Here is a 22189-nt window from a genome sequence, read left to right as displayed (position 1 = left end):
AAATATAAATTTTCATATTTTCATATTTAAAACAATGAAACGGAAATGGTTTAATGAGTCATGCATGCCTTGCTCAGACTGATAGATAGTATATACTACAACCTCTCTGTTGCATCGGATTGACTACCCTTCAGTTTACAATAGTATTTATTGTTCATGACAATTAGTTTTTCCCAGTACTGTAGAAAGTGTAGGACTATTAATGCACTCAGCACTGTCATTTGAGGCTGTTTAATTAGCTCTTCAATTCAGGTAATGTCTCTTTGCATTAGGCACTGTTCCAATATATAACAATGAGTCTAGACTAGGTGCTACCACAATACACATAACTGATGTTGTTAAAGTGGTGTTCATTTGTGAATGGCATTAACATGGCATGATGCTAACATGCTGAGGGGACGCTCTTTTAAATTTTAGAGCTGCTTGGTTGGAAGAAACCTCAGGAGGTCTAGTCCAACCCCCTGCCCAAAGCAGGACCAACCCCAACTAAATGTCATACCTCGTTTGCTGGCATTCCTGACATTGCATTGCAGAACCTATACATAGTTTAGTATGCACCTTCCAGGGCCTTGTCTGCAAACCCTTATACTCAAGTAGCCTCATTGATTAGGTTTGCTAGACTTTAGTACCAGAGAACATTAAAGCATGTGAGTAGCTTTATGCCCATTGGTACTGCCCTTGAAGTCCCAGGGACCACTCGCATGCTTAAAGTTAAACATGAGCATGTCGGCAGAATGACATTCCAGCATGGGGAGGGACATGGACCATCCCATTGGGAAAGCAGAAAAGGCTTGGTTAGAAAAAACTCACCTTATGCACATGCATACCCCAAAAGCTCTCCTTTTAAATATGGTACTGTGCATTTCAAATCTGTGCCATTCTTTTATAATTGGGGGGAGAGTTTTGTGTTTTGGCTCTGGATATGTTGTTGAAGGCTGGTATGCTGCACTCGGTTTCCTTAAACTTTCTGAAATTACAGTATTTATCTCTTCTAAAGTTGCCATACTCTTGTGTTATGTGAAATGTTTTGTCATTTAACTGGGATGCCATAAATACGTTTGGCTGCCGCATGCAATCTTATGAAACCCATCTGCGTGTGTTTGTGATCTAACCAGATTTTAATCCATTTCATTTGATGAGTAGTTTTGTTCTTCCTACTAAAAAGGACTCTGATGTCCCAGTGCTCAGAACTTGTAGGGTGCTGCTTTTTAGCTATACCAAACCTTACTAGTACAATTTTTAACATAATTGGGGTTGCAATTCACACCTGGGCAGAAGGCTTAAGTGGGCTTACATGTTGGAAAACATGAGGGCTATACAACAAAGTTTTGCTGATCTAGCTATGTCAGCTAGGAAAAAAATCACCCCCTCTGACCAACACAGCTATGCCGACAAAACCCCACTAGGTAGATACAACTATGTTAATAGAAGAGCGCATAGCTAATCTCATTCGGCAAGGTGGTATACCTATGATGGCACAAAACCCCCATATAGCTATACTGGCCAAGGCTTTATAGTGGAGACAAGCCCTGCATCTTGTGCTAGCCCTCTGCACGGGGGTAAATTTCATGCTAGATCTCTTATATTTCATCCAAGCACATCTCTGTTCTTCATTACAATTCGAGAAATTACTCCTCTTCTTTTCCCATAGTCTTTTTTTGTCTTATGGCCTTCCCATGTACTCACTGACAAATTGACATAATGGAATGATCTCATATGTGGTGATGTTACAATTTGGAAACTGTGGAATAACACAAGAAACCAATTTTTGAGTTTATTTCAGTAAAAATTATGTTTGAAGCCTTTGGCTTCCTTTCTCTCACAGTGTTTTAAACAGTTTAGATTTTTTTTTTTAAATGGTCACCAAGCCCTGTAGATCAGGTACATTTACAGCATGAGACTTACCGGTTTATGATGTAAGTAGCCTCCAGCAGTCTACTGGCCCTGGATCCAAAGGGCAGTAAGTTCCTCAAGTTTCCTAAAAATACAAATAGAAAAATATAAAGGATTACAGCTCTATTTTGACTACTCGAGCCTGTGTAAACTAAATTCATGTGAGAGGGTCAATGGAAGTAGCTGATTGAACTAAGGGTTTCAAGCTACCTACCAAGGCTTTTTGTGCTAGATGGTGGCACATTTTACTATTCCTTGCAGGAATCACTGATCGTTTCTAGTTGAGTTTTGTTTTGAAATATAGATCTAACCTAGTTTGTACCAAGCACTGGAAAAGAGTGAAATGAAAGGAATGTTGAAGTTTTGCTTCACCGCGTAAGTAAATAATAGAGTTGCATGGTACAGTTCTGCTTCATCCAACGCCAAAGTGGATACAGGATCTGTCCTTCCATGGTGGTAGCTTGACAAACTCTCTTGGTTAGATATTTCTGTAGAAGGAAATGGTTCATCTTATTTCTTTATATGCCATCCCATGTGAGGCTGAGTTTAAATGAGCTGTCTGCTTGCTTGTGGTTTATTCTATTTCAGTGCATACAAAAAGGAAAAGAAATGTTGAAATTAAAATCACTCATGTCAATGCATCTCTCTCTCTTGCTCTCTCTCGATGAAACCAGTAGACGCTATCAGGGACGGGTCGGGTGTAGCTTTACAAAAGCTTTTCAGCTGGCATTTGTATTTACCTTTAAAGTCTGGAGTAGTTTGTGTCTATTTACTATAGGACTTCAATCTGAGAACTATTGGCTCCAATGGGAGACTGGTTCCGGATGTGTGTGTGTGTGAGTTCATGCACACAGCTTTGTGTATAATAAGTGAGTGTTTGTATACACACTTGTGTTTATTACATGTATTTTGATGCATCCACCATGACCTGTCTAAGATACCATATTAATTTATTTTTGCTCTTTTTTCTCTTCTATTTAAAAGGGATTCAAGGCCTCCCTCTAATTTTAATGGTCTTTGCGGAGGGAAGTGATAAGCAATTTCCTCTCCACCTGTGCAGCAGGAGCCGTACAGAGCTGCTTCTGCTGCAATCTTTTTCCTAATAGTCTTGGGAAAAACACTCAAAATGCAGCCACTTCCTCTGATAAAATGAAGCAAAATGCATCCTGCTCACCCTCCTGGCCCACATAGAAGGTTCAGCCGATCTTGGAAACCCAAGCCAATAAATATTATGTGACTAGGTGGACAATCGCAACCAGCCAACCTAGCTTGAAATGTGCTTAAATGATTCAGAAATTTGTCACAATTTTTTAAAGGTATCCTAATGGCACAAAGCATTATTTAAAAAAATCTAAATGTTGTAAAATTACAGCACTCTGCATTTCACACTTTTTGTGAATGCCAAAGCAGGCAGTTTTGATTTTAAAAAATAGCTACTGCTATCCATTTTAATAATGAGAATAAATCTTTACCAATCAGATAAACTTATTGCGTGTAGGCTATGGTCTTAGTCCAGTTCTTAGCTGTCGGTATCCCCATCACGCTAACTGCTACCCCAATTAGCAAATAGTCCACACCCAGAATGACCAAAGACTGAATGGGCAGGGAATGTGAACTATTTGCTTACTCTAGAGATGATCTCTCCTGCACAGTTATATGGTGACATGAGGAATCTTGCACTGCAAATGCCTGTATTTTCTGTTGTGTCGGTAAATGATCGTCTTCCAGGCTGTCAATCTGGCAAGTTTCATAAGGGCCAAATTGATTTATAAACTTCTTAAAAAAAAATAAATTATTGCTCCTAAACTGAGATTGAAGATGGAATGTTGCCAGGAGAAAATATATGATCCAAGTACATTGTAAATCTATGAAAACAGGGCTTTATAACTCAGATGCTGATGCATCTAAATCTAAAACAGGAAAGCGAACGAAGTATTAAACTTCCAGTTAACCTGCCTCATTTGTTTTTTACTGTGTGACTGGCAATCTGAATACAAAAAAGTTCATAACTCAGATAAAATAAAACAAAAAAGCAGTTTACTGAACTTCAGAAAAACAAAGGACCAGAACCTCAGTTTATACAAAATGGTGTAGCTCCATTGACTTCAAAAACTAAAACAGATTTTGTGTTTCACATATTAATTAAAGGGCTTCTCTGAGGTATACAATGGCAGCTGATTTGATCTAGGAGTATACTGGGATATGAATCACTATATATGTGTATGACATAAAATAAATATGCTGTCGTAGAGGGACAAAGGACTATACAAGTGGATCACACATAAATGCATCTGTAAATAAAATATAAAATGTATTTCAGTGGGATATTATATCTGTTTATTCAGTTACAATGTAAGTACTTCAACAGATAACATTCCTGGAAATACATTGGCTTGTTCTGTTTATATTCTGAGTAGAGCTGGTCAAAAACCAGGTAATATTGTTTTGCTAACATTTTCTCCCTTTTTAAGATCAAAGTTTTAAAAATTTTCAACAAGCTGTTTGTGAAGCACCATTAAATGAGACAATTGATATGTTATCCATATATTTATGGAAACACCAATTTGTTCACTCAGTCAACTTCATAGACACGAATCTGACCCTCTTGACTTGTAGCCATTCTCACTCCATTTAATATATCTGTACCAAGGTAAGACGCACATTGCTATGATTTGCATGATTCTGCTTATATTTCTCATTGGACCATCTAAGTGTAGTAACAAATACTGTAATACTACTGGAGAGTGTCTCTCTGAATTCATAGATAGGTGGTTCTGATATTCTCAAGAGTAGGAGGAACAAAAAGAGAAGGAGGCCAGTGCTGACTTCCCATCTCCATTCCATACAAAGGCCATCCTGAAACCTCTTTCTGGCTCCAGCCACTACAAAAAATATATTAAATCAGGAGAGATTATGAATTCCTGCACTATGTACCATGTATATCTACCTTTCTATCTGTGTATATTATAATGAAACAACATGCACAAGGTTATAAAAATAGCCTGGAAGTGATTGACATGCTAATAATGCTCAATCAAGTCAATAATGCTCATGTAACAAGCTCCTGAGAAAATAATATTTTTGGTCAATAATACATTTTTTTAGAAAGGAACTGTTTGTTTTTAATTAACCTCATATTTAGTTATTTAGTCATGCTGTGTCTATCAACCACAGTTAAAAAAAACACATGCTGTCTTCAAGGATTGTGTTGTTGCCTTAAACTTTCATCTCTTCCTTCTTGGCTCTCTTTTCTGCATTCCACCTTGGCAGGTTTGAAAGGATTGGGGCATATCACAGCTTGTCATGTTACTTCCCTTCCTAGGCTCATCCTCCGTAAGAACAGCATTAGGTGATCCTTGTATGACAGAGCATCCTATTATGTTATGGCACCTAGTCAAGGTGAACCCGCTGTAAGTATTTAGAACAATACTGTGTTTGCAAAGCTGTCATTCTGCATTTGTTTTGCCATTGTCTGACAGAATTAGATTTTAATCCATTAAGTGTTCCAAAAAAGCTTGTAGTGAGGAATTCTGTGATAAATAAAATAAAACTGAGCAGGACGGGTATTACTGACAAATTCCTGATGGAGACAAAAGGGTCCAATGGGCTTGAGGCTCTTCTTGAGACCTGATGTTAAGCAGAGGGTGGTTGTTTTTTGAAAAAGGGAAAATTTATGGGCTCATAAGGGGAAAAAATTAATAGATTTTTAGCTACTAGCCAAGATAAGAAATCTAGCTGAAAGAATTTGAAACAACCATGAGGTGTCATTTTGCCATTCAGCCTCCTAAAACTCACCAATGATTGGATGATTAACGACAGGACTAAGGTCTGGAATACTTTACCCTTAAAGATCTATATTTGTATTCTTTGAACATTTCTGATGTTATTCAGATGTGTGTTGTCAAGGGTTCTAACTGCTAGACCACTGCATATGATATTTGCTGAGCGCCAGAAACTGTGACATTGAGGCCATAATGCCCAACATTCACACTGGAATGATCTCATGTTCCTTCATTATGCAGAGAATGGTTATTCCAAGAAACATACTTTGGCCTGTACTCTTTTTTTATTTGTGTTTTGTTGGTTTTTTCCCTTCCTTTACTTATAGATTATGTACTGCATTTGATCAATGCAACCCAGCCGTGAGTTAAAGAATTTTACTAGACTAAAAATGTTCCTTTCTTCTAATTACCTGTTTGAAGGATAACATGACCTGAGTCTTTCATAAACTCCAGAACTCAACTCTATTTCCTAAAAGAGAAGCAAACTTTCAAAGAAAGAGGCAGTACAATCAACCTAATGCAAATAAACATTCAAACGAGGGCAAATTCAAACATTTAACAGTTCAGCTTTACGGTATTGTACCAATTAAAAGAGAGAATAAATCAAATGCTGAATTCAGAACAGAGCTACTGTATTTTACTTTCATCTGTAGTTTTCCTGATGTTCTAACAGCCTCATGTTAGCCCTGCCACCTTTTCATATGTGGAAATTTGGGACATTTCTAATAGTGACCTTCTAAAAATTGAACTAAGTGCTGAGATGAGGCAGTAGCAGTAGTGATTGTTCTCTACAGGATGGAAGAGCTGCCAAAATGAGATGTCTTCAGCTTTTCAAGACATCTGGCACTCTTGCTTTTTGAAAGTTTCTTCCAGTTAAATATATATAGTTCAGAGCTTGGTCCAGCATAACCCTGATTCATTTAGCACAAACTTGATGTTGCAGTCAAGCTAAGTCGTCAGCACTAGGAGAGACAACTGTAATAGTAATGCCTTTTTAATGATATAGCACAGGACAATATATATATATAGCCCAACAGGAAATACATCTGTCATCACAAGGAATCTGTCACAAGATTCTAAACTGGATTCAGTAGAGCCTATGCATAAAGGTACGACCACACTGTTATGTGCTGCCACCCCTCCTGTTCACTGAGCATACGAGACCGCTTGCAGGGTCAGTGAGGCAGTCTGGGCTGTGGTATTGTCACAAAGCAGATGGCACACAGCTGTACTGTTCTTTTTTTATTTTTATTTTTATCAGGCCAAAAATTATATGTATAAAAAGTGTTATTTATAATACCAAATGTGTCAAGTACCATGACAAGTGCACTGGTCTGAAACAAATTATAGAATTCAGACCTCTTTTTTTTTTTTCCATCCCTTATACATTTTGCAGGTCTGTCCTTGTTCCTGACTGCAAATTCTTTACAGGTTTCTGGACAACGATAAGTTTTTAGTGTTCCTATTCTGTTGGTGATGGATGGAATAGAAAGAACAGGGTTGGAGAATGATTTAGAACATATTGCTGTGGAAGCTGGTGAACTCGTGGTAAAGCCTTATTGCAGACCTCTTGTATTCACTTCTGTCCCATGATATTTCTGGGACCTTAACCCTTAAGTAAATACTGGTAAGCAGCAGTATCGCTGACCCCGTGGAATGGCAAACTACCTTAGAGCTGGCGTTTACTGGAAAGAATAGCTGGTGCACTGCTGTACAGCAGTTCTAAACATCGTCTTACAAAAAAGAAATCAAAGGTCCTTCTTTCTCCTTGCAATATGCGCTACCATTTTGTCCAGAACTAATAACCAAACACTTTGCATTAATACTCTTTCACCTGAAAACACAATCCAATCCAATAGCAACTTGCAGCACATGCCAGTATTTGTGTGATAAGGAACAATAAGTAGAAAAAATATATCTCAAGCGTGATGGAAATCCCCTGATGATGTCCTTTAGGACCATTAATGGTTCTTAAAACTGAGCTACAGTAGCATGTTTTCTACATGATATGTAGGGAACGAATGAACAGAACTCCCTCATAATAGGGGGTTTATGCATGTCTTAGTTCTTGCCGGGCTGCTACCATTATGAAATGAAATGAAAGTATCCTGGTCTCAGAAGTCCATATTTTGTAGCTTTAGTAGCTTGGTTTGCCTTTTGTTTGGTTTTTCTAAGGCCTGAAGAAGATACTTGCCACTTTGCTTTTGGCTCTGACTGAGACCTGAGCTGAACTTTATCAGCTATTGTATCCTTTGCAAAGTGATCCGTCACAAACCTTTTACTTGTGGTTTGTAAACCATACTGTACCTTTCTTTTTCCTGACTGTGGCAGGGCAGGGGTAAAAACCCCCTTTTAAAGCCCTGCCAAAATGCTGGCTGCAGATGGCTCTCTGGTCAAAAGGTCAGGTAGAGAGACATGGGTATGCAGCAGGGAGCCCAGCTGTAAGCCCTAATGAGGGCTAGCTCAGAGCAACAAGCTGGGCCGAGTGGGAACAGCTGGGCTAAAGATTAGGAGGGCTATAAAAGCCCTGGGAAAACCTCAGTGACGGGGTGGCCTGGGAGGCAATAGAAGGGCTGTTTCTGTCTCCTTACCCACTGGAAGGAATCTTAAGGGCCAGAAGAGCCTGGGAGGGGGTCTGTGGTGTGATTGTTGTTGGGGGAATTGGGACTGCCCAAGAACACTGTAAATAAAGACACAAAGGTGAAACCCCTGAAGAAGGTGGTGGGACTCTTTATTATACCAGCCTAAGCACAGGGTGCAGGCACAAAAGTGGGAGTGCCAGCTTAGACCCTGTGACACTGACATTTTCGGTCTGCTTTCTCTTGTGTGAGTAGTTTGTAGAGCTTTGCTGTAAATTACGTGTAAGCTCAGATCCATGTTTAGAGCCGGATACTTTCACCTCCGCATAAAGTGCGAGTGAAAGTATTGTGTACAGAGGTTTCCCAGGAGTAGACCGGATCTACCCATCAGGGCTGCAGTAACGGCCCCTGCCCTGTGCTCCCTTTCAAAGTTAGGTGGCGTAACTGCCAGCTATATCCCTACCCTCTAATCCCCACTATTCCTTGGCATTTGGGGTTTTGCAGCATCCCCTGGCACAGCCTCTTCAAAGCCTGCACCCCTACACAGAATGCACCCTGCTTGTTAGCAGGGGAGGTGGCCTGTGAGCATGCTGTCCAAATAGTCCTCATGGTAAGCAAAATTTGCATTGAGTGCTTCTATGCGTTATGGAGGAAGAATTGGGGTGTGAGAGGGGCATTCCTTGCTTTTTCTCCAGCATCACATCCTTCACTTGCACTAGTGTGAAGTAGTTCTGAATAGTAACTAAACAGCACAAATGATCCCCAGCTTTCCTCCTTTCAGATCCCTGAGCTGAAATGAAATCACATTTTTTCTTTGCTTAGATTTTGTATAACTGTTTAGATTTTGCAAATGCAATAAACTTTGTGTGTCTTTGAAAGTATGAGAGGCAGAGAGAAGGACTAAAGCTTGACAGCACATCTTAGCGATTGACTAAAAACATACATGAATTCCACAACTAAAATTAATTGTGACACTTCAGTAAATTTAGAAAAGCTCCTACCATACTCAAGCAATTTTTAAAAATATCATATTTTAGCAAACTCCCATTTAACAGTCATGTTCTTTTTCTTATTTTCCTTCCCATCATTGCTAATTATTCAAATTTTTGTGTGTAAATATAAGCTCTTAACTTTCCTACTGGGCTGCCCCTGTTGCTTTGTTGATTAAGTTATTCCATAACCATAGTAGCATCCATAGTAGTGAATTGTCATATCCTAACTTTAAACTGAGATATTATCTGAGGCATGCGCCAGCTCCCACTGAAGTCAATGGAAAAACTTCAGTGGGAACTAGATAGAGGCCCCTCTCCCCCATGCTCAGAGTCTAACTGATTGCTATATTTGGGGTCAGGAAGGAATTTCCCCCTGGGGTCAGATTGGCAGAGACCCTGGGGCTTTTCACCTTCCTCTGCAGCATGCGGCACGGGTCACTTGCAGGTTTCAACTCATGTAAATGGTGGATTCTTTGTAACTTGAAGTCTTTAAACGGTGATTTGAGTACGTCAGTAACTCAGTCAAAGGTTATGTATCTATTACAGGAGTGGGTGGGTGAGGTTCTGTGGCCTGCAACATGCAGGAGGTCAGACTAAATGGTCATGATGGTCCCTTCTGACCTTAAAGTCTGACTCTATGAGCAGAAGGGGCAGGTTAATTATGAGATTAGCCAGCAATGCTTGGAAAGTAAGTCTAGCCAAAGTAGAGGACTGTCAAGAGGAGAGCTTGCTAAAGTCATGCATATTCCATGGTAGGCAGACAGGTCTGGTAGGCAGAGTCGACATGTAACTGTTAATAGTGGGGGGGCACATGACTACCCATATGTCACTTCTGGATCTAGAACAGATGCTTTCAAACTGTGGGGTGTGCCACCCAGAGGGCATGGAAGAACATTTGCAGATGTGGGGGCAAGTGGAGATGCCAGGCAGCTCTGGCTGGTGATGCCAGACAGCTTGGGCCAGCCCCACATGGTGGGGGTTGGGGAGGGAGCGTTGCATCAACCCTTTACTCACCTTAGAAGCTGTTTAATGGAAGGCAGTGCGAGGGGAGCAGTTTCCCCTGAGCACAGCTCCTGCTGTAGGAGTGGGAGAGCGACCTCTGCCCTGGGAACGGGCATGCGGTGTTTGGCCCAGGGCAGTCTGCAAAGCCGGCACTGGGAAGCACTGGGACTCCAGCAGCAGGGTAAAAACAACAGCCCCGTGTATTGGGGGAGGGAGAACAAGACTTAGCCTGCAGTCAGCCGCCCTGCTGCTTCCTTCCTTCTTGTGCTGCATGGACACAAGATGAGTGCCGCTGCTAGGTGGAACTGCTGGGCATCCTGGCGAGAGGCAACCCGAGGCCTTGCCCACGCCCCACTGTCCTGTTCTGCAGAGTCTGCAGCAGCCGCTCTGTATGGGTCCCCTTAGAACATTTAGCTGTTGCTAAATGAAAGGCAGAAATCTGGGACCCCCTCCCCCCACACAGAGCCTCCGCTGCTAGAACTTGAGCAGGCAGTCACTAAGTACAACAAAATGCTCGAGGGCTCTTTAATGTCCCATGTGATCATTTTTGTGCTAGCACGGGGCCTGTGTATTCATGTTTTTTTTTTCCCCCATGGGAGCTAGAGGAGTCTTAAATTTTCCCTGGGAAAATATTTTCAGGGGTTCAAGGCATAGCACGCAGATATGAAAATATTTTACAGTGAAAATATTCTGGTCTACAGGGTTAAGAGCTTCAAACTATGTGGAACTAGATTGTGCCCCCCTTGATTGCCTTGGGTGCATTAGAAGGCGTCTGGAAGGGTCATGCTGCAGCCAGAGTCCACAGGAGGGTTCTCTCCGGTTCCCAGACAGCATACAGAAACATGGCAGCTGCACCACACTAGGAGTCTAGTCCAAAGCCCATTGAGGTTAATGGGAGGTTTTCCACTGACTTCAGTGGGCTTTGGGTCAGTTTCTTGGTCAGGCCCATTTTGTGCCTGGCCAGGGCAGAGGGGGCTGTGGCCATGACCCCTTCCTTTCTCTCCCCTTTCAGACATCTAGCTCTCGGGGGAGGGGAGGGGGGACTAAGAGGGAGCCGAGCTTGTGCCACCCAGGCATGTATTGGTTAATGCCTGCATGCTGGAGCAAGAGAGAATGAACACTTCTTGCACCTTTCCTCTTAGTCAAGATCCCCTGCAGGGACTGACCACAATATGGCTCTTGGTGACTTTTGTATGTAAACATGGCAAGCTGTGAAGGGTGGACATTTATTTCTCTGTGTAGAACAGCAAAAACCATAGGGTGCGTGCTGTCCCACTTTTTATAAGAAGAACACTTAGCACTGGGCCATTACAAACTCTTGCATTTCATTGGACATTAGGTGATTTGATGTACAGCATACTGTCCTGTAGCTCTGCAATACTATGGCACAGCAAAATGATGAAAAGGCAGAGATGGGTGGAATAGTACAAATAAAATTAGAATTAACCTAAATTTTTGATCCAAATTTTCAAACCATTAGAAGTTTGGCCAAAATTTGTTCTTTCATTTTTAAATTCCTCTGTACACTTTGGCTGCAGAACGCAAGAAACACTCAATACACTACAAAAGGATGATCTCTCATGGTATTTTTTGGGCCAGCCTGAACCAGGAACTGCTGGAAATGTCAGCGATTGGTCTTATGAGGTTTTCAGCCCACAGAAGTTCCTGTAAGTTTGGATAAACTTCCAGCAGATCCCTCAGCTTTTGGATGCTTGCCCAAAGAGAACCACATTTTTTCACAAGCCTCTTGGTATAGCAGTAGATGATTTTATAAGAAACATGAAACATTTATATTACTGGAGCGCCCAGAGGCCCTGATCATCTCAAATGTTGCCAGAATATTTGAGTTTGTGTTTGAGCTTCCACTGTGCTGCAATGTGTGCTTAGCATGCAAAATGGCATTGCCAAATTCACTTCTGGGATGCGGGCAGAGCAAAAATACTTTGATTTAATTGCCACTGTCACAAATGAAAAGTAGTTTCTCATACATTAATAGGTGGTGAGGGAGCCCTTTATCTACCTGACACACACACACACACTTCAATCCTTCACAGTGTTATTTTTACCAGGGATAGAAAAATCCCAGAACAGATTTTTTTTCCCCCCCGCTGCTCATCCCAAATGAATTCTGACAGTGCCCCTAGCTTTAAATGTTCTTTTTATTGTTATATAAATGAACAGCTTCTACCAAGCTTATGGCCACAAACACCAAGATTCAAATTACAGACAAACCATTTGGCTCATGTATAATTGCTGGGGGTTTCATGTATAATCCACCGTCTGATCAGCTGCAGATTTCAACGACAGCTGAAGCAGCAAATTCCTTTGTTTTATGCTAGTGGCGGGAATCCAAATTACATAATGGCTCCACTATTGAATAAAATTGATTAGGTACCTGATGATGTTTGTGATTTGGTTTATTATTGCAACACATGTTTTATAAGGAACTTATCATTGTGTGATCTACGTGCACATTTCATGGCTTAGAGTATGTCATTAAAAATGCCAAATAAAAGGAGGAAATAGACCATGCTCCCATCCACCCAACAGCTTTAAAACTGAGAGAAGAGAAGGTTGGCTTAGACCCCCAGTTCAGCAAGATACTTAAACGCATCCCTAACTTTAAGAATATGAATAACCCCATTGATTTTAAAATTAGGCAGGTATTTAAGTACCTTCCTAAATTGGGGATTTCATCAGCTACACGTGGGTATCTGACCAAGAGAGGCCACTTTTCTAAGGCAAATTAACTCTGAAAATGACTTTACATTTTAGAGGTACTTTCATCCCAAAGCACTTTACCGTCATAACAACTTGATCTGTCTGAGGTCCTAGGTAGATGTAATTTGCATGGTGAGCACTCTACTCATATTTGCTTTTCTCCCTCTGACAGTTTCAGGGTTAATAGCACCTGTACTCACTCCTGTGGTCTCTTGAGGGCACCCACTTAAGTTTTCAGGCTCTCAGCCTCTCTGGGGCAGAGACCCACATCTCTCTCCCTCCTGACTGGGTTTTAACACTGCACAGCTCCCTGCCTTACACACTGACCTCCCAGCAAGCACATTTATTCTTAAGGTAAAGGCGTTACAGAGAAAACATATAAAAACAATAGATGTTCTCATATGCAGGCTACCAGCACATCAGAGATCACCCATCAGTTGTACATGTCCTAGCAGGCCAAAGTCTTTCTAGTCCTTCTGTAAGTGTTGGTCCCTCCCTTGGACAGCAGGTTCTGTGTGTTAGCTGGGTCAGAAAAAAGGCATTGAGTCAGTTTAAATGCAGCCTTTTTATACCAAAACCCCTTGCTTTTCTGTTGGTCTCTGGAAAACCCAGTTTGAACCTGTACGTGCAAGCCTCCCCAGGGTGGAGATCTTTACAATCTGACTGATTCACCTTACTCACCCCCTTTCCCCCTGTTTTTAGTTCCTAGAGGAGCTGTGGCAACTCTCTCCCCCTGGAGTTGCATGCAGTCCTCGGTCCTCAGTGATACATAAACTGTTCATAAACTTCATACAATGCGGTCTCCCAGAGACACGGCATGCAGTTGCAATACCTGTCACGCTCCCTTCCCAGGATAAGGAGGCTCTGCTTAGTGAACATTTTAAAAATGAAAAGGAGTACTCTAAGGAGTACTTAGAGACTAACAAATTTATTTGAGCATAACCTTTCGTGAACTACAGCTCACTTCATCGGATGCATGCCGTGGAAAATACAGTGGGGAGATTTTATATACACAGAGACATGAAACAATGGGTGTTACCATACACATTGTAACGAGAGTGATCAGGTAAGGTGAGCTATTACTAGCGGGGGGGAGGGGACACCTTTAGTAGTGATAATCAAGGTGGGCCATTTCCAGCAGTTTACAAGAACGTGTGACGAACAGTAGATGGGGAAATAAACATGGGGAAATAGTTTTACTTTGTGTAATGACATATCCACTCCCAGTCTTTATTCAAGCCTAATTTAATGGTGTCCAGTTTGCAAATTAATTCCAATTCAGCCTGGACCGATCCACACAAGAGATCCACTTCCTGGACACTACAGTGCTAATAAGCGATGGTCACATAAACACCACCCTATAGCGGAAACCTACTGACCACTATACTTACCTACATGCCTCCAGCTTTCATCCAGACCACACCACACGATCCATTGTCTATAGCCAAGCTCTACAATACAACCGCATTTGCTCCAACCCCTCAGACAGAGACAAACACCTACAAGATCTCTATCAAGCATTCTTACAACTACAATACCCACCTGCTGAAGTGAACAAACAGATTGATAGAGCCAGAAGAGTACCCAGAAGTTACCTACTACAGGACAGGCCCAACAAAGAAAATAACAGAACGCCACTAGCCATCACCTTCAGCCCCCAACTAAAACCTCTCCAGCGCATCATCAAGGATATATAACCTATTCTGAAGGATGACCCATCACTCTCACAGACCTTGGGAGACAGGCCAGTCCTTGCTTACAGACAGCCCCCCAACGTGAAGCAAATACTCACCAGCAACCACACACGACACAACAAAAACACTAACCCAGGAACCTATTCTTGCAACAAAGCCCATTGCCAACTGTGCCCACGTATATATTCAGGGGACACAATCATAGGGCCTAATCACATCAGCCACACTATCAGAGGCTCATTCACCTGCACATCTACCAATGTGATATATGCCATCATGTGCCAGCAATGCCCCTCTGCCATGTACATTGGTCAAACTGGACAGTCTCTACGTAAAAGAATAAATGGACACAAATCAGATGTCAAGAATTATAACATTCAAAAACCAGTCAGAGAACACTTCAATCTCTCTGGTCACTCGATTACAGACCTAAAAGTCACAATTCTTCAACAAAAAAAACAAAAAAAACTTCAAAAACAGACTCCAATGAGAGACTGCTGAATTGGAATTAATTTGCAAACTGGTAATTAGGCTTGAATAAAGACTGGGAGTGGATGTGTTATTACAGAAAGTAAAACTATTTCCCCATGTTTATTTTCCCCCCTACTGTTCCTCACACTTTCTTGTCAACTGCTGGACATGGCCCACCTTGATTATCACTACAAAAGGTTTTTGTTTGTTTGTTTTTTCCTCTCTCTCCTGCTGGTAATAGCTCGCCTTACCTGATCACTCTCGTTACAGTGTGTATGGTAACACCCATTGTTTCATGTTCTCTGAGTATATAAAATTTCCCCAATGAATTTTCCACTGCATGCATCTGATGAAGTGAGCTGTTGCTCTCGAAAGCTTATGCTCTAATAAATTTGTGAGTCTCTAAGGTGCCACAAGTACTCCTTTTCTTTTTGCGAATACAGACTAACACGGCTGCTACTCTGAAACCTGTCATTTTTAAAATGCTGGTTTGGGTGGAAATGCTTTGATAGACAAAATATTCTCTGGGAGCTGAATTCTCAGCTGGTGTAAATGGGCATAGTTCTGTGATCTGGCCTAGGGATCCCTTCATCCACCTCTGGATGAGATTTTTGCAATGGGGTGTAAATAAGTGCACTGTTTCCATGATTCAGTCAGCGTGTGAACAGGGCTGAGATCATGGACTTTTCTTGATGCTTTTGGGTGATAGACTCTGAAGGGGTTGCAGGTCTAATGGAGCTAATGAGATACCAGAATGTTCTGGGGTGAGCAGAATGCTTCGCTTCTCTCTTGCACTGCTCTGCCAGTGGAACATTGTTACCATCTGTTGCTCACGGCTGACACAGTAACATCAGAAGCTGACTACTTTACATCACCCTTACAGATCGCCGGTAGCATGTGAAATGGCAGGGGAGAAAGCTGGAGTGCAGGTGGTGAGTGACTGACTGACTACTGTAGAGAATTGTCATGCTACTATGCCGTGCCTGCAGGTGAGACCCTGGCAGTTTCCTCTCCTCAGTTGTTACATTTGTGAAATCCAGACAGGTGCAACGGTTCAAATTCAAGCAGTTTGATTAATCCTGACTGCCTTGACTAAGTAACAGAGCAGCATTTTCCTCACTGTAATACTTGTCAATTCCACAAATGGCATTAATTGAACTTGAAAACAGTGTGACACCTCCTACAGGAAAAGTATCTGAGTTGGAGGTGTGAAACACACAATGGTAGGTTTTCACCCAGTTTTGCTTCCTGGTGGGGTTGTGTGCATGTGTTTATAAAGATGGAGCCGTCTTGCTCTGAGATGGACCCATGTCCTGCATGGGTGATTACAGCCAGTGGAGACTCATAGGACCCAATAATTACAAAAATAGTTAATGTGTGGAGAAGTCAGTGCTGCTGTCAGACTTAAGCCAATGGTAAGTAAGGGCCTTATTAAAGATCCAAGAACAGTTCACCATTTAATTGAGCTAATTCACCATTTAATTACTGTTCCAACATGAAACTCCCTGGTTTAGGAAAGGTTCTTGAGAACATGGTAGTGCGGTATGCTTGCAACATCTGAATTCCATAGACACGTGAATTTTTAGTGGTCTGTTTTGAATATTGAATGCTGATGATCTGGAGAGGAAGTAAGGTGTGCGTGCTGATTTAGTTTGTTCTATCAGCGCTTTTAGGCACCCTGAACATGAGATATTTTTGAGTCATTCTAAGATTTTGCTGGAATGGCACGTTAGTGGGTTTGCTCAGTCCTTCCAGAGGGTGCAGCGTGGCAATTGCTTATCCCCCTCAGGGATTTTCTACCTGGTCCCTTCTTGTCAGCCTTCCTGGTTACATATACGTAATACTGCTAGAGCAGGCTGGGCAGTATTTTGAGCTGTAGTGTCATCTGTACATGTTAATAGTTAAACCGGTAGAAGGTACTCAAGAATGTTTAGTGTAATTCAAATAAAACTGCTTTCTCTATGCAGTTACATCAGCTCTTAATAGTGCTCTATGGGCCTGATCCAAACCCCACTGCAATCAATGGGAGCCTTTCTGCAGGCTTTGGATCAGACCATTTAGTTTCCTTTTCATTGAAACCCTCCTTCCTTTCCCAGTGCCTTTCAAGGACAGAGGCCTACATAGAAGTGAACTGGCTGCCAAGTGCCCCTCAGATGGACGTGATGCTTGTTGGTAGGGGGAACCATATAGATGAATATATTGTGATAGTATCTGCATCAATTATTTAGGGTGCCTAGCTGTCTTGTGACAAAATGCCATGTGTCTACTAGTCCAGGCATTGTTTCTGGATGTTAAGATAGTGGTGGTCTGTAGTACTTCTTATTTGCTACAGCTGGGTAGGGAATAAGTGATCAGATTCCTTTCTGATATGGTCCTTGCAATGGCTATCCAGGACTCCATCCCTTCTTGGCTAGATTTGGGTGCAAGGATCTGCCCATGTGCATCTCTTTGCAGAACTGGGGACATATTTGTGGTTCCTGGCACCTTCTATCTTCTATCATATGCTAAACACAATGGCATAGTTCTAAGAAATTGGTTTTTCAGGGATTCATATTTCACCACAGTTCACTCTAATCCAAATGAGGATTGGAGCAAGACAATGGGATTTATTCTTCTTTTTGTGACCATGATTATGGTGACATTGATATTACAAAATACTGATTTTTCTCTCTTACACTGGTGTTATCCAGGAGTAAATCCACGGACAACTTTGGAGATATAGCGTTATAAAGCTGTTGGAAATTAAAGGAGAATCAGGTCCTTTTCTACAGTATTCCTGGGATGGCTCCTTTTTTGTATATCCACTATAAAAATAGCGGTGTTACGCCCATAGTTCAGTATTGGGTACTCCCCATATCCAGTTGATACCTGTACCCTCTGACTATATTTTGCTCTTTGGTGTAAATCTGGAGTAACTCCACATAGAATTTGGTTAAATTTCTTTAGGCTGGGATTTTCAAACGGGCCTAACTGAGTCAGAGGCCCAGCTACCACTGACTTTCAATGGGAGTTGAGTGGCTAACGTCGGCCCCTTTGAAAATTGAAGCCTTAACCTTTAATCTCGTGGACCCGGTTTTTTCTTGATTTTATTTTTGGTTCATAATGCTCGCTTGATATCTGGTATGCCAGCAATCGGATAACAAAGATATGATTTGTCATCCACAAAATATAACATTCCCTTGCCAAGTAATCCTAAAGTAAAATATTTCAACAAATACGATATGTTATGTTTCTGTTTAGCACTGTTGTGCCGGTATCATAGCAATACGTGACAACACACCCGCAATCATAAAAGGAAGTAAACAGCTGTTTTTTAAACCTCAGTGGGGGTAAAGCAAGATATTGGTTTTATCTTTTCACCCATGTCATCATGATAAACCTGTTCAACTAATTCATAGATTTCCATTCCATAAATATTACAGCACTCTGACTCTCCAGTGGGTAAAATGGGGAGAAGTACCTATCCTGTGATTTAAGTAATAAGTACTTGCCGTCATGAAAGACGCAATTTGAAGATGTAAAAAAAAGTGTTATGTAAACACTAGGTATTCTTCTTCAACCTTATCCTCCTTCCTCCAAAATAAGATGTTCTTATTTAAACGGAAATCCATGTTTCTGAAAGTATGTTCTAAATGAATAAAAAGTTTATAAGAAAACAGCTATCAGTCATACCAAATTTCTGCGTAAAGGGCCAGATCCTAGGCTGGAGCTACATTAGTTTATACCAGCTGAGGATCTAGTGCAAAATCATTAACTTCTTTTGGGGGCATTAGAGAACCTTCTCAGCGAAAGCTTTAAATACCTTAGGCAAAATGTTATGTAAGACAGAGAATATCTTTTTGAAAGCAAAATATTTTTAACTATGCATGTGGGAAAGAAAATCTAAAAATGTTTTTTCTAAATTTCCTTTATTTTTGTAACTTTTAACTATGTCCTTTTTGGGGGTTCATCTTTGAGTCACTCACAGTTCAGTTATAACTAGTTCCGTTTTAACAAACTTAACCTTCCTCCTTTGGATGTCCTTTAAGAGTTTCCTCTTCATTGCAGTATTGACATATGTCAAGGGTGGCCAACCTGAGCCTAGGAAGGATCCAGAATTTGCCAATGTACATTGCCAAAGAGGCAGAGTAATATGTCAGCAGCCCCCCATTAGCTCTCCCAGCGTCTCCCGCCCACTGACAGCCCCACCGATCAGCACCTCCCCCTCCCTCCCCACACCTCCCGATCAACTGTTTTGTGGCGTGCAGGACACTCGGGGGGAGGGGGCGAGGGTGTGGCAGGAAGGGATTGGAGTGGGGGCAGGGCCTGTGGCAGACCCAGAGATTGAGCAGTGAGCATCCCCCCAGCACCTTGGAAAGTTGGCACCTGTAGCTCCAGCCCCAGAGTCGGTGCCTGTACAAGGAGCCGCATATTCACTTCTGAAGAGCCGCATGTGGCTCCAGAGCTGCAGGTTGGCCACCCCTGACATACGTTGTTGTATACACTCCAGGAGAAATATTGTTCAGATAATGTCCACACTAATAATAACTATACCTTGATCTTCTATAGTGCTTTTCATCCGTCATTTTCATTAGTTGTTGTCTCTAAAGGGCTTATTGCAAGGTTGATGGTATAATAGAAATAGAGTTAGCAGCCACTCCTTTCAGGGCTATTGTTACCACCAGCTTGTTTGGAAAACAAATTAAGAGAGAAAATAGAGTATTCTCTATTGTATGCCATAGGATTTGATTTCTACGGAGGGTTTCTGACAACTCTATAAACCATGAGTGCAGCATAGTGTTTTGTTCTTTTTGTTTGTTTGTTTGTTTTTTATTTTTGTTTAGAGGTTTTTACATGTCACCCAGACCCCAAAATAGATGGTAATGTAAATGATAATGCACTGTGTGTAATCTGGGTCAGACTGAGTGTAGGGTTTGGGATGCGGCAATGCCAGTATACACTCCCGTGCAGGACCCCAGGAATAGGTTGCAGAGACATCAAGAGGTCAGTCTTACTTTGGCAGAAGGAAAAGTGCAATCCCAGAATTGGTGGTGCTGTCCAGAGAACTGGGATGGTCCAGGACCCCTGGATGCAACGATTCAGCAGCCTCTCTCAAAGGAGCCCAGACTGTAAACCACAGAAACTGCATGGTGACCACACCTCCCTGCAGCAGCACTGCTGATTCTTGACCTTTGGCTCTATTAGGTGTCTTAAAAAAACCAAACTTGGATACTACTAACTCCAGGGATATCTAAAGTAAACTTTATATTGGACTTTTTTCACAGTTTTCAGTATTGTAATGATTAGTGTAGATAGCACCTCCACTAGTAGATGGTGCTGTATCATTATCTTAGTGCTAGGTTGTTCTCTTGTATATTTTTATGTTGTTGATCTGACGGTAGCTGCGGGAGGGGCGTTAAACAGAAGTTCAGTGCTGCCTGTTTGTGCCGGAGTTGGTACTTGCAGTGTTCCAGTAAATCTCTGTGATTATAAGCAAGTATTATAACAAGTGGCAGTGGCTTCAAGATGTCAAAAGCACTTTTTCCTGAGAAGAAATTTACTGGTCATGCAGAGTTCAGTAACTACTATCTTCATGTACAGATAAGGTGGGGGGTGGGGTGAGAGAGAGAGAGTGGGAGCACTAACCATTTGAGATCAATATTATAATCACAGGGATTATTTTAAAACTTTTAATCCCCAGTTAGTGATGCAGCCTCATTGATTTAGGTTGCATGGGGCAGTCAGCGCAATGTTTACCCCTAAAACATTGTTTTAGACGGCTATATCAAGTTCCAAATTCCATGTAATAGACACTATGCTTAGTGTGCACATAACACAATATGACAGATATTTTTCTTAACGTTTCCCCTTAGCAATCTTTGACCTTGAATGATGCAACCATTTGTTCTAATGAAATTTGAGAGCTATTAAGGAATTTACTTTATCTTCCAAATACGGGTTTGATCTTCTGGTCCTAATGCAGGCAAAACTCCCAGTGAAGTTGATGGATTTAATCAAGGGCAGGACTGAGTGAGGCCTTTCAGAATATGGAAAGTTGTAGGCATCTGTTAGGTGTCTTGCATCCTTTTAAATCTTTATTTTGGAAAGAAGAGCAAAGGTGAGAAGTGCATTACTTAATTAAAAGACCTTGTCTTCAGTCATTCACCCTTATCCCTTCCAATGCTTCAATAACATGACGTTAGGAATTTCAGACTGTCATTGCACACAAATACGTTAATCAGAATGGTTTAAATTGACATGGGAAAGTTTTCACCTATTAAGATTCCGGTTCAATGAGGTGTATACACCCCAAATGGAATTAAACACACATGCCAGCTGCATAGCTATTTATTATTATAGGCATTCCTATGGTGTTCATCACTGTGAGGGCCTGACAGATGTGTGTGATAGGGAAGTATTATCCCGGTTTTACAGGTAAGGAAGCTAAGGCATAGGGGTTACATGATCTATCCAATGTGATGCAGCCAAGTCTGTGACAGAGTGAGGGATAGAACCTAGATATTCCGACTCTCAGTTCTGTTCTTTAATCATGGACAAAGCTTCCCCTGTGAACATTGTTACAGGGTCGGGTCAGATGGCTACAGGAGAGTAATAGAAGGCAGATATAGTAGCCCCAGGTTAAGTAGGTCCCTTTTCCCTGGATAAGGTAACAGGGAAGGTTCCAGAACAATCCGGAACCTTCTGGAGACAATTAAGACAGGCTGATTAGAACACCTGCAGTCAATCAAGAAGCTGCTAGAATCAATTAAGGGAGGCTAATCAGGGCACCTGGGTTTAAAAAGGAGCTCACTTCAGTTTGTGGTGCGCGTGTAAGGATCTGGGAGCAAGAGGTGCTAGGAGCTGAGAGTGAGAACACATACTGTTGGAGGACTGAGGAGTACAAGCATTATCAGATACCAGGAGGAAGGTCCTATGGTGAGGATAAAGAAGGTGTTGGGAGGAGGCCATGGGGAAGTAGCCCAGGGAGTTGTAGCTGTCGCACAGCTGTTCCAGGAGGCACTCTAGACAGCTGCATTCCACAGAGCCCTGGGCTGGAACCCAGAGCAGAGGGCGGG

This window comes from Lepidochelys kempii, chromosome 7, assembly GCF_965140285.1.
Source record: "Lepidochelys kempii isolate rLepKem1 chromosome 7, rLepKem1.hap1, whole genome shotgun sequence".
In the NCBI taxonomy this organism is placed as follows: Eukaryota; Metazoa; Chordata; order Testudines; family Cheloniidae; genus Lepidochelys; species Lepidochelys kempii.
The sequence above is the reverse complement of the archived record's forward strand: the minus strand, read 5'-3'. Positions refer to the sequence as shown.